Source organism: Urocampus carinirostris, unplaced genomic scaffold (assembly GCF_059441175.1).
Source record: "Urocampus carinirostris isolate Australia breed hairy pipefish unplaced genomic scaffold, RoL_Ucar_1.0 HiC_scaffold_67, whole genome shotgun sequence".
In the NCBI taxonomy this organism is placed as follows: Eukaryota; Metazoa; Chordata; class Actinopteri; order Syngnathiformes; family Syngnathidae; genus Urocampus; species Urocampus carinirostris.
The window spans coordinates 1-10000 of record NW_028283174.1 but is presented as its reverse complement, the minus strand read 5'-3'; the positions used below and the strand labels follow the sequence as shown (position 1 = coordinate 10000).

The window sequence follows — 10000 nt, the reverse complement described above, 5'->3', positions numbered from 1 at the left end:
ACTCACCGGCAGCCGAGAAGCACCTCCGGACGCGCGGACGCGCGACACCGACGGGCGGACGGACACGGAGCGCCGCCCGAGTCTGTATTTGAGGGTACGAAGGGACGGGGGTCCCTGCGAAACCCCAGCCGCGGAGTGGGCGGGGACACGGGTCGCGCGCCACCCGCCGGGCGGACCGGCGGAATGTCGCGGAGGGCCCGAGCCTCGCCCGCGCGGACCGGGTTCTCGCGCCACCCGCCGGACGGACCGGCGGAATGTCGCGGAGGGCCCGGCCCGCGTCCGATCGATTGGAAAGCGCCGCTCAGACAGGCGTGGCCCCGGGGTAAAACCGGGGCCGCAATGTGCGTTCAAAGTGTCGATGATCAATGTGTCCTGCAAATCACATTAGTTCTCGCAGCTAGCTGCGTTCTTCATCGACGCACGAGCCGAGTGATCCACCGCTAAGAGTCGTACGTTTGGGCCCTTTTACGTCCGCCCGGGACGATCGGAGACAAATTCACGACAGGGTTTGTACCGGAGACGAACGCGCCGCGGGTGCCGTTCGGTCGCTCCCGCGAGCGAGCCCCTAACCCGCGGCGCGGTTACCGACGGGCGCGATACGCGCGACGCCGCGACGAGCCGAGCGGGTCGGGCGCGCGGCGCTGAGGCCGGCGCCCGGCGTCTCCCGCTCGGGGCCGCGACGGCGCCCGAGACGTGCGTCGGCCCGGGTAGGTCGGGCGCTCGGCGCTGAGGCCGGCGCCCGGCGTCTCCCGCTCGGGCCTGACACGACTCGGCGACCGGACTCGCCGGGTAGGTCGGGGGCTCGGCGCTGAGGCCGGCCCCCGGCGTCTCCTACCCGGACCCCGGAAGGCCATCCGACTTGGAAGCCCCGCCGCGCCGCGAAGCGACGCTTTGGGTGTTGCTACCCGTCAGCGAGTGGGTTTGGTTTACAAGGGCGGCGCGACCGCGCTGACACCGAGGGGGGACTGGCCCCCGACCCGGCCGCGGCCTGCCCGGACTATGGATGGACAGAGGAGACCGCGGCGGACCGCGCGGAACCGAACCCCCGGTGTCCGGAGCCCCGGGAGGAACTCCGGTGTCCGGGGGCCGGCCCACGCGCGCGCTACGCGGCCCCTCGAGGGCTCCGGCCGACGGACGCGTTTGGCCGGGGAAAAAGGTAGCCGGTGGGAGCACCGTTTCGTCGCCCTGAACCTTCGTCTCGGGCGGGCGTCCCGACGCCGCCGCCATACGGCCGTTGTGATCCGTGCGGGGATCCGCTTGCTCGGCGACCCTCGCCGAGAGCAGCCCCGCGCCGCACGGACACGCGACACCGACGGGCGGACGGACGCCGGGGCGCCGGCCCGAACCGTTACCTTTAAAGGACGGGAGGTCGTCGAGGCGAGTGCCGCCCCGGAAGCGCGCGCCGGAAGCGCGAGAACCGCGCCGAGCTAGGGTCGTCGGCATAGGGGGATTCCCCGGTTACGGGGGTCCCGCGCACGGCCGCCGCCTTTCGCCCGTCGCTGGCGGTCGCCTGTCGTCGCGCCGCGCCGCGCTACTGGGGTCGTCGGACGAGCGCGCTACCCCGCTCGCACGGAGGTAGCGCGACATCGCCCGCCGCCTTTTCTCGCGTCGCGCCGCGCCGCGTGGCGCCCGCCGAACTCGCTCCGACGCGCGGCCCGGGAGTGACCCGCGCCGCGCCCCCCGTCCCGTCCCGTCCCGGTCTACCCTCTTCCTCCGCCTGCGACGACCCGCCGCCCTCGGCGTCTGGCTCGTCGGGGGTGTACCGAGGCGGATCTGCTGCCGCTCGTACGTTAATGATCCTTCTGCAGGTTCACCTACAGAAACCTTGTTACGACTTTTACTTCCTCTAGATAGTCAAGTTCGACCGTCTTCTGGCACACCGCCGGAGCCGGGGCCGGCCCCGGCGGGGACTATCCGAGGACCTCACTAAGCCATCCGATCGGTAGTAGCGACGGGCGGTGTGTACAAAGGGCAGGGACTTAATCAACGCAGGCTAATGACCCGCGCTTACTGGGAATTCTTCGTTGGTGGGAAATAATTGCAATCCCCAGGCCCTGTCACGAGCGGGGTTCATAGGATTACCCGCGCCTGCCGGCGCGGGGATAGACGACGCGCTTATACGCTCAGTGTGGCGCGCGTGCAGCCCCGGACATCTAAGGGCATCACAGACCTGTTATTGCTCATTCTCGTGTGGCTGAGAGCCACTTGTCCCTCTAAGAAGTTTTCTGCCGCCGACCGCGCGGGGGGCCGCGGTACTATTTAGTATGTTTGAGTCTCGTTCGTTATCGGAATTAACCAGACAAATCGCTCCACCAACTACGAACGGCCATGCACCACCACCCACGGTATCGAGAAAGAGCCTTCAATCTGTCAATCCTTTCCGTGTCCGGGCCGGGTGAGGTTTCCCGTGTTGAGTCAAATTAAGCCGCATGCTCCACTCCTGGTGGTGCCCTTCCGTCAATTCCTTTAAGTTTCAGCTTTGCAACAATACTCCCCCCGGAACCCAGACACTTGGTCGGTTTCCCGGGTGCTGCTCGGCGGGTCATGGGAATAACGCCGCCGGATCGCGAGTCGGCATCGTTTATGGTCGGAACTAGGACGGTATCTGATCGTCTTCGAACCTCCGACTTTCGTTCTTGATTAATGAAAACATTCTTGGCAAATGCTTTCGCTCTCGTCCGTCTTGCGCCGGTCCAAGAATTTCACCTCTAGCGGCGCAGTACGAATGCCCCCGGCCGTCCCTCTTAATCATGGCCCCAGTTCATGACAACCCACAAAATAGAACCGGAGTCCTATTCCATTATTCCCAGCTGCGATATGCAGGGGCGGCCGTGTGGCCTGCTTTGAACACTCTAATTTCCTCAAAGTAAACGCTTCGGGCCCCGCGAGTGACACCCAGCGAAGGGCATCACGGGGGCTTTTGCCGAGAGGCAGGGGCTGGGACAGACGGATGCACGCCTCGCGGCGGACCGTCAGCTCGCGTCCCGGGGTCCAACTAGGAGCTTTTTAACTGCAGCAACTTTAAAATACGCTATTGGAGCTGGAATTACCGCGGCTGCTGGCACCAGACTTGCCCTCCAATGGATGCTGGCCGATGGGTTTGTGTTCGGCTCATTCCAATTACGGAGACTCGAACGAGTCCCGTATTGTTATTTTTCGTCACTACCTCCCCGTGTCGGGAGTGGGTAATTTGCGCGCCTGCTGCCTTCCTTGGATGTGGTAGCCGTTTCTCATGCTCCCTCTCCGGAATCGAACCCTGATTCCCCGTTACCCGTGGTCACCATGGTAGGCGCAGAGTCTACCATCGAAAGTTGATAGGGCAGACATTCGAATGAGTCGTCGCCGCCTCGGGTGGGCGAGCGATCGGCACGAGGTTATCCTGAGTCAACACAAAGGGGGGGCCGGGCCGGCGGAACGAGGACCGGCGCGCGCGCGGAGCCGCCCGCGCCGCTTACGCCCCCGCCCGGAGAGGCGGAGGCCGGACGCGGGGGACGCGCGCGACGGCTGAGCCCCCGCCCGCCGGACACCGCGTGGGTTTTTGTGTCTGATAAATGCACGCGTCCCCGGGGCGAGGCCGGAGCCCCGCCCGCGAGTCGGCGCTCGTTTGCATGTATTAGCTCTGGATTTGCCACAGTTATCCAAGTAACGGTGGAGCGATCAAAGGAACCATAACTGATTTAATGAGCCGTTCGCAGTTTCACTGTACTGGCCATTCGTACTTAGACATGCATGGCTTAATCTTGAAAACAAGCATATGCTACTGGCAGGATCAACCAGAGTGCGTCTGCCGCCGGGGGGGCGCTGCTGGTGGCGGTGCGGCCCTGGTCCGGGACGAGGCTGTGGCTACAGCCGGGCCCGGGGGGCCGCGCGACACTCGTATACGTTCGGACGGGCTGACGAGCGGGTGTCGTGAAACGATGTTTCGCGCGGAGCCCTAGCACGCGTGGCGTCGGGCTCCGCGACGGTCGGACGTCTGGGTGTGGCTCGAGACGGAAGCTCGACCTCGGTTCGTCTTGGTTCTGCCGCCAAAAGGTTCACGCCGAGGCATGGTTTCGCAAGAGGGCCCCGCGAGTGCCAGCCGTGGATCCCGCCTCACTCGTAACTCGTATCGGATTCGTCCGGCCTCACTTTCGTTCGCACATCGGACAGTTATACGTGTGCTTTAGTAGCTTCCGTTCCCTCTTAGTGAGGCCGTCCGTACGTACCGCCCCAGCTCTTTCTGAGGCGGGTATCCACTCGGCTCGGGGGGGCCCAACGTTTGCCTAGTATCCTCGGCGCTGGAGCTTGACCCGCAAAGCCGGAGGAGCCGCACGCCCGAACACCGGCTTGCGCCGGCCGACGTGGGCCCTCCGAGGCGGGTCTCGTGTGCCAATCGCTCAGTTGGGGAACCGGCAGGCCCGTGGGCCGACGCCGGCTCACCCGGGGGTGAAGGGTGCTTCGATGGAGGCCCCCTGTCAGCCTCCGCGGAAGTCCGGCTTCAATACTTTAAAGTTTGAAAAACTTAGACATTTTTCGAGAACCGGAGCTTAGAGGGGTACATGCAAAAGCCAGGGCCGCGGGAAGCGCCCTAAATACTTCAATACTTTAAAATTTGAAAAACTTAGAAATTTTTCGAGAACCGGCATCTTCCCTCGGTAATTGCGAGATGCGAGGCCGCCCCTAGCCTCTGCTCTGTCGGACTCAATGGTCACGGGTGGCCGCTGATTAGCCCTGGTGCTCACCTCTCAAAATTGCGAGTCCCTAATATAATTCTGGCTGTCGGCTGGAGAAGGGGGTATAAAATCGGCACTTGAGGGAACGCCGGGCCCTCAAGTTCGGGGCCCTCTAGCGGATTTTTGAGGTACTGCACTCCCATTGGAAATGCATTGCCCATAGGAATACATGGGCGCTCCGTCCACTACAATGTAATTCCCTCACAATATCTGCCCCCGCGTGGCCGCGCGATGCTACTGCTGCCCCGTTGGGAATGAATGGGCCTTTCGGAGGCCATAAATACAGCGCCGCTGCATGGATTTTGGCGGTACTGCGGCTGTCGTTGAAAATACATGGACCCGTCTGAATGAATGGGCCTTTCGGATTCCATAAACCCAGCGCCGCTGCATGGATTTTGGCGGTACTGCGGCTGTCGCTGAAAATACATGGACCCGTCTGAATGAATGGGCCTTTCGGAGGCCATAAACTCAGCGCCGCTGCATGGATTTTGGCGGTACTGCGGCTGTCGCTGAAAATACATGGACCCGTCTGAATGAATGGACAAAATATAAATCAGACACTACAGAACACAAGCATAATCCAAGATTACAAAATCATCTCAGCCTTTAAAAGAAACAAAAACCTGAAAGACTACTTAGTAAAAAGTAAATTACCAGAAATCAACATAACACAAACGCAGGGCCCCACATTCTACAAACAAGCCACCACAGTTAGGAACACCGTCACCAACACAAACTACCTAATTAAACAAACAATCACACCTGCTACGGAAAACTGAAAATACATGGACCCGTCTGAATGTATGGGCCTTTCGGAGGCCATAAACTCAGCCAGCGCCGGGCCAGTGTTTGGGGTATTGTGCCCGCCACTAGTGGCTGAATACATAATAATAATAATAATAATAATAATTCCCTTGTATTGTCATTCTGTGTAACAATGTACACAGAACGAAATGTCGATTGCACTGGGCTAGTGTTGAGGGAACGTCGGGCCCTCAAGTTCGGTGGCTTGGAGCGGATTTTTGAGGTACTGCACTCCCATTGGAAATGCATGGGCGCTCCGTCCACTACCATGTAATTCCCTCACAATATCTGCCCCTGCGTGGCCGCGGGATGCTACTGCAGCCCCGTTGGTAATGAATGGGCCTTTCGGAGGCCATAAATACAGCGCCGCTGCATGGATTTTGGCGGTACTGCTGCTGTCGCTGAAAATACATGGACCCGTCTGAATGAATGGGCCTTTCGGAGGCCATAAACTCAGCGCCTCTGCATGGATTTTGGCGGTACTGCGGCTGTCGCTGAAAATACATGGACCCGTCTGAATGAATGGGCCTTTCGGAGGCCATAAATCCAGCGCCGCTGCATGGATTTTGGCGGTACTGCGGCTGTCGCTGAAAATACATGGACCCGTCTGAATGAATGGACAAAATATAAATCAGACACTACAGAACACAAGCATAATCCAAGATTACAAAATCATCTCAGCCTTTAAAAGAAACAAAAACCTGAAAGACTACTTAGTAAAAAGTAAATTACCAGAAATCAACATAACACAAACGCAGGGCCCCACATTCTACAAACAAGCCACCACAGTTAGGAACACCGTCACCAACACAAACTACCTAATTAAACAAACAATCACACCTGCTACGGAAAACTGAAAATACATGGACCCGTCTGAATGTATGGGCCTTTCGGAGGCCATAAACTCAGCGCCGGGCCGGTGTTTGGGGAATCGTGCCCGCCACTAGTGGCTGAATCCCGGGCTAGTGTTGGGGGACTTGTGCCCGCCAATAGTGGCTGAATCCCGGGCTAGTGTTGGGGGACTTGTGCCCGCCAATAGTGGCTGAAATCCGCGCCGGTGTTTGGGGAAATGTGCGCGTATTATCGGGCCGGTGTTTGGGGAATTGCGCGCGTATTATCGGGCCGGTGTTTGGGGAATTGCGCGCGTATTATCGGGCCGGTGTTTGGGGAATTGTGCGCGTATTATCGGGCCGGTGTTTGGGGATATGCGCGCGTATTATCGGACCGGTGTTTGGGGAATTGTGCCCGCCACTAGTGGCTGAGAACTTGGCTAGTGTTTGGGGACTTGTGCCCGCCACTAGTGGCTGAAATCCGGGCCGGTGTTTGGGGAATTGTGCGCGTATTATCGGGCCGGTGTTTGGGGATATGCGCGCGTATTATCGGACCGGTGTTTGGGGAATCGTGCCCGCCACTAGTGGCTGAGAACTTGGCTAGTGTTGGGGGACTTGTGCCCGCCACTAGTGGCTGAAATCCGGGCCGGTGTTTGGGGAATTGTGCGCGTATTATCGGGCCGGTGTTTGGGGATATGCGCGCGTATTATCGGACCGGTGTTTGGGGAATCGTGCCCGCCACTAGTGGCTGAATCCCGGGCTAGTGTTGGGGGACTTGTGCCCGCCAATAGTGGCTGAAATCCGCGCCGGTGTTTGGGGAATTGTGCGCGTATTATCGGGCCGGTGTTTGGGGATATGCGCGCGTATTATCGGACCGGTGTTTGGGGAATTGTGCCCGCCACTAGTGGCTGAATCCCGGGCTAGTGTTGGGGGACTTGTGCCCGCCACTAGTGGCTGAAATCCGCGCCGGTGTTTGGGGAATTGTGCGCGTATTATCGGGCCGGTGTTTGGGGATATGCGCGCGTATTATCGGACCGGTGTTTGGGGAATTGTGCCCGCCACTAGTGGCTGAGAACTTGGCTAGTGTTGGGGGACTTGTGCCCGCCACTAGTGGCTGAAATCCGCGCCGGTGTTTGGGGAATTGTGCGCGTATTATCGGGCCGGTGTTTGGGGATATGCGCGCGTATTATCGGACCGGTGTTTGGGGAATCGTGCCCGCCACTAGTGGCTGAATCCCGGGCTAGTGTTGGGGGACTTGTGCCCGCCAATAGTGGCTGAAATCCGCGCCGGTGTTTGGGGAATTGTGCGCGTATTATCGGGCCGGTGTTTGGGGAATTGTGCCCGCCACTAGTGGCTGAGAACTTGGCTAGTGTTGGGGGACTTGTGCCCGCCACTAGTGGCTGAAATCCGCGCCGGTGTTTGGGGAATTGTGCGCGTATTATCGGGCCGGTGTTTGGGGATATGCGCGCGTATTATCGGACCGGTGTTTGGGGAATCGTGCCCGCCACTAGTGGCTGAATCCCGGGCTAGTGTTGGGGGACTTGTGCCCGCCAATAGTGGCTGAAATCCGCGCCGGTGTTTGGGGAATTGTGCGCGTATTATCGGGCCGGTGTTTGGGGATATGCGCGCGTATTATCGGACCGGTGTTTGGGGAATTGTGCCCGCCACTAGTGGCTGAGAACTGGGCTAGTGTTGGGGGACTTGTGCCCGCCACTAGTGGCTGAAATCCGGGCCGGTGTTTGGGGAATTGTGCCCGCCACTAGTGGCTGAATCCCGGGCTAGTGTTGGGGGACTAGTGGTCGTAAAACCGGGCCGGTGTTTGGGGACTTATAGGCCGACACTAGTGGCTCAAAACCGGGCTGCCGTTTGGGGACTTGTCGGGCCAACATTGGCTTGCAGCACTTGGAAAATTGCACTAAGTCCGATTGTCGGGTCACCAGGGGCTCGTGGGACTTAGAATTTGTGCCACTCCCCGGCCAGTGTTTGGGGACTGGCTGCCGCCTCCTGTGGGCCGGTCCCCGGCTGGTGTTTGGGGACCGGCTGCCGCCTCTTGTGGGCCGGTCCCCGGCTGGTGTTTGGGGACCGGCTGCCGCCTCCTGTGGGCCGGTCCCCGGCTGGTGTTTGGGGACCGGCTGCCGCCTCCTGTGGGCCGGTCCCCGGCTGGTGTTTGGGGACCGGCTGCCGCCTCCTGTGGGCCGGTCCCCGGCTGGTGTTTGGGGACCGGCTGCCGCCTCCTGTGGGCCGGTCCCCGGCTGGTGTTTGGGGACCGGCTGCCGCCTCCTGTGGGCCGGTCCCCGGCTGGTGTTTGGGGACCGGCTGCCGCCTCCTGTGGGCCGGTCCCCGGCCGGTGTTTGGGGACCGGCTGCCGCCTCTTGTGGGCCGGTCCCCGGCTGGTGTTTGGGGACCGGCTGCCGCCTCTTGTGGGCCGGTCCCCGGCTGGTGTTTGGGGACCGGCTGCCGCCTCTTGTGGGCCGGTCCCCGGCTGGTGTTTGGGGACTGGCTGCCGCCTCTTGTGGTTCGTCTCCTGGCTTGCGTTTGGGGACTGGCTGCCGCCTCTTGTGGTTCGTCTTCCGGCTTGGGTTAGGGACTTGCGCTGGTTGGGGGGAATTTTCGCTCGTCGGGTCACCAGGGGCTCGCGGGAGCTTGCGTTTGGGGACTGGCTGCCGCCTCTTGTGGGCCGGTCCCCGGCTTGTGTTTGGGGACTGGCTGCAGCCTCCTGTGGGCCGGTCCCTGGCTTGCGTTTGGGGACTGGCTGCCGCCTCTTGTGGTTCGTCTTCCGGCTTGGGTTAGGGACTTGCGCTGGTTGGGGGGAATTTTCGCTCGTCGGGTCACCAGGGGCTCGCGGGAGCTTGCGTTTGGGGACTGGCTGCCGCCTCTTGTGGGCCGGTCCCCGGCTTGTGTTTGGGGACTGGCTGGCGCCTCTTGTGGTTCGTCTCCTGGCTTGCGTTTGGGGACTGGCTGCCGCCTCTTGTGGTTCGTCTTCCGGCTTGGGTTAGGGACTTGCGCTGGTTGGGGGGAATTTTCGCTCGTCGGGTCACCAGGGGCTCGCGGGGTTTTTCCCCACCAGGGTCACCAGGGGCTCGCGGGACTTAGAAATGGTTCCAACTTTTTTCCCCCTGGGGTCACCAGGGGCTTGCGGGACTTAGAAATTGTTCCAACTTTTTTCCCCCTGGGGTCACCAGGGGCTGGCGGGTATTTTTTTCCCCGCTAGGGTCACCAGGGGCTCGCGGGACTTAGGGGCTGTGTTTGAGAACCAGCAGCCAGCGTTTAAGTACTCGTGGCCGCCTCTCGCGGTTCATTCTCGGCTTGTGTTTAGGGACCGGCGAACCTCCCGACCCCTGGTGACCCCGCAAGGGGTCGGGACCGGCCGACAAAAGGTTGGATCGAGGGATGACTTTCAATAGATCGCAGCATGACGGCTGCTCTGCTACGTACGACACCCTGACCCAGAATCAGGTCGTTTACAAGTCATTTAGCACCCGGGTCTCCACAACAAGTGGTGATCGGTTTATTGGAAAGGGGGCTCCCATCATCCGGGCTCCCCCTAGCCCAGTATCGGAAAGGCAGTACTCTGTGCGGCTGACACGGCAGCCGTGCCTGTCGGTGCAACATCTCAAGGCCCTCGGTACCACGGTATCAACGCATCTAGGCGGG

At 60.9% G+C, this 10000-nt stretch overlaps 2 non-coding genes across 2 annotated transcripts; both read right to left on the bottom strand.

Annotated features, from left to right (window-relative positions):
* Positions 1-295: 295 nt before the first annotated feature.
* On the bottom strand, positions 296-449 carry LOC148345185 (5.8S ribosomal RNA). The gene has a single exon (XR_015848753.1). It is a non-coding gene; the product is annotated as a 5.8S ribosomal RNA (ribosomal RNA).
* Positions 450-1791: 1342 nt separating this feature from the next.
* LOC148345184 (18S ribosomal RNA) lies at positions 1792-3780 on the bottom strand. The gene has a single exon (XR_015848760.1). It is a non-coding gene; the product is annotated as an 18S ribosomal RNA (ribosomal RNA).
* Positions 3781-10000: the final 6220 nt, after the last annotated feature.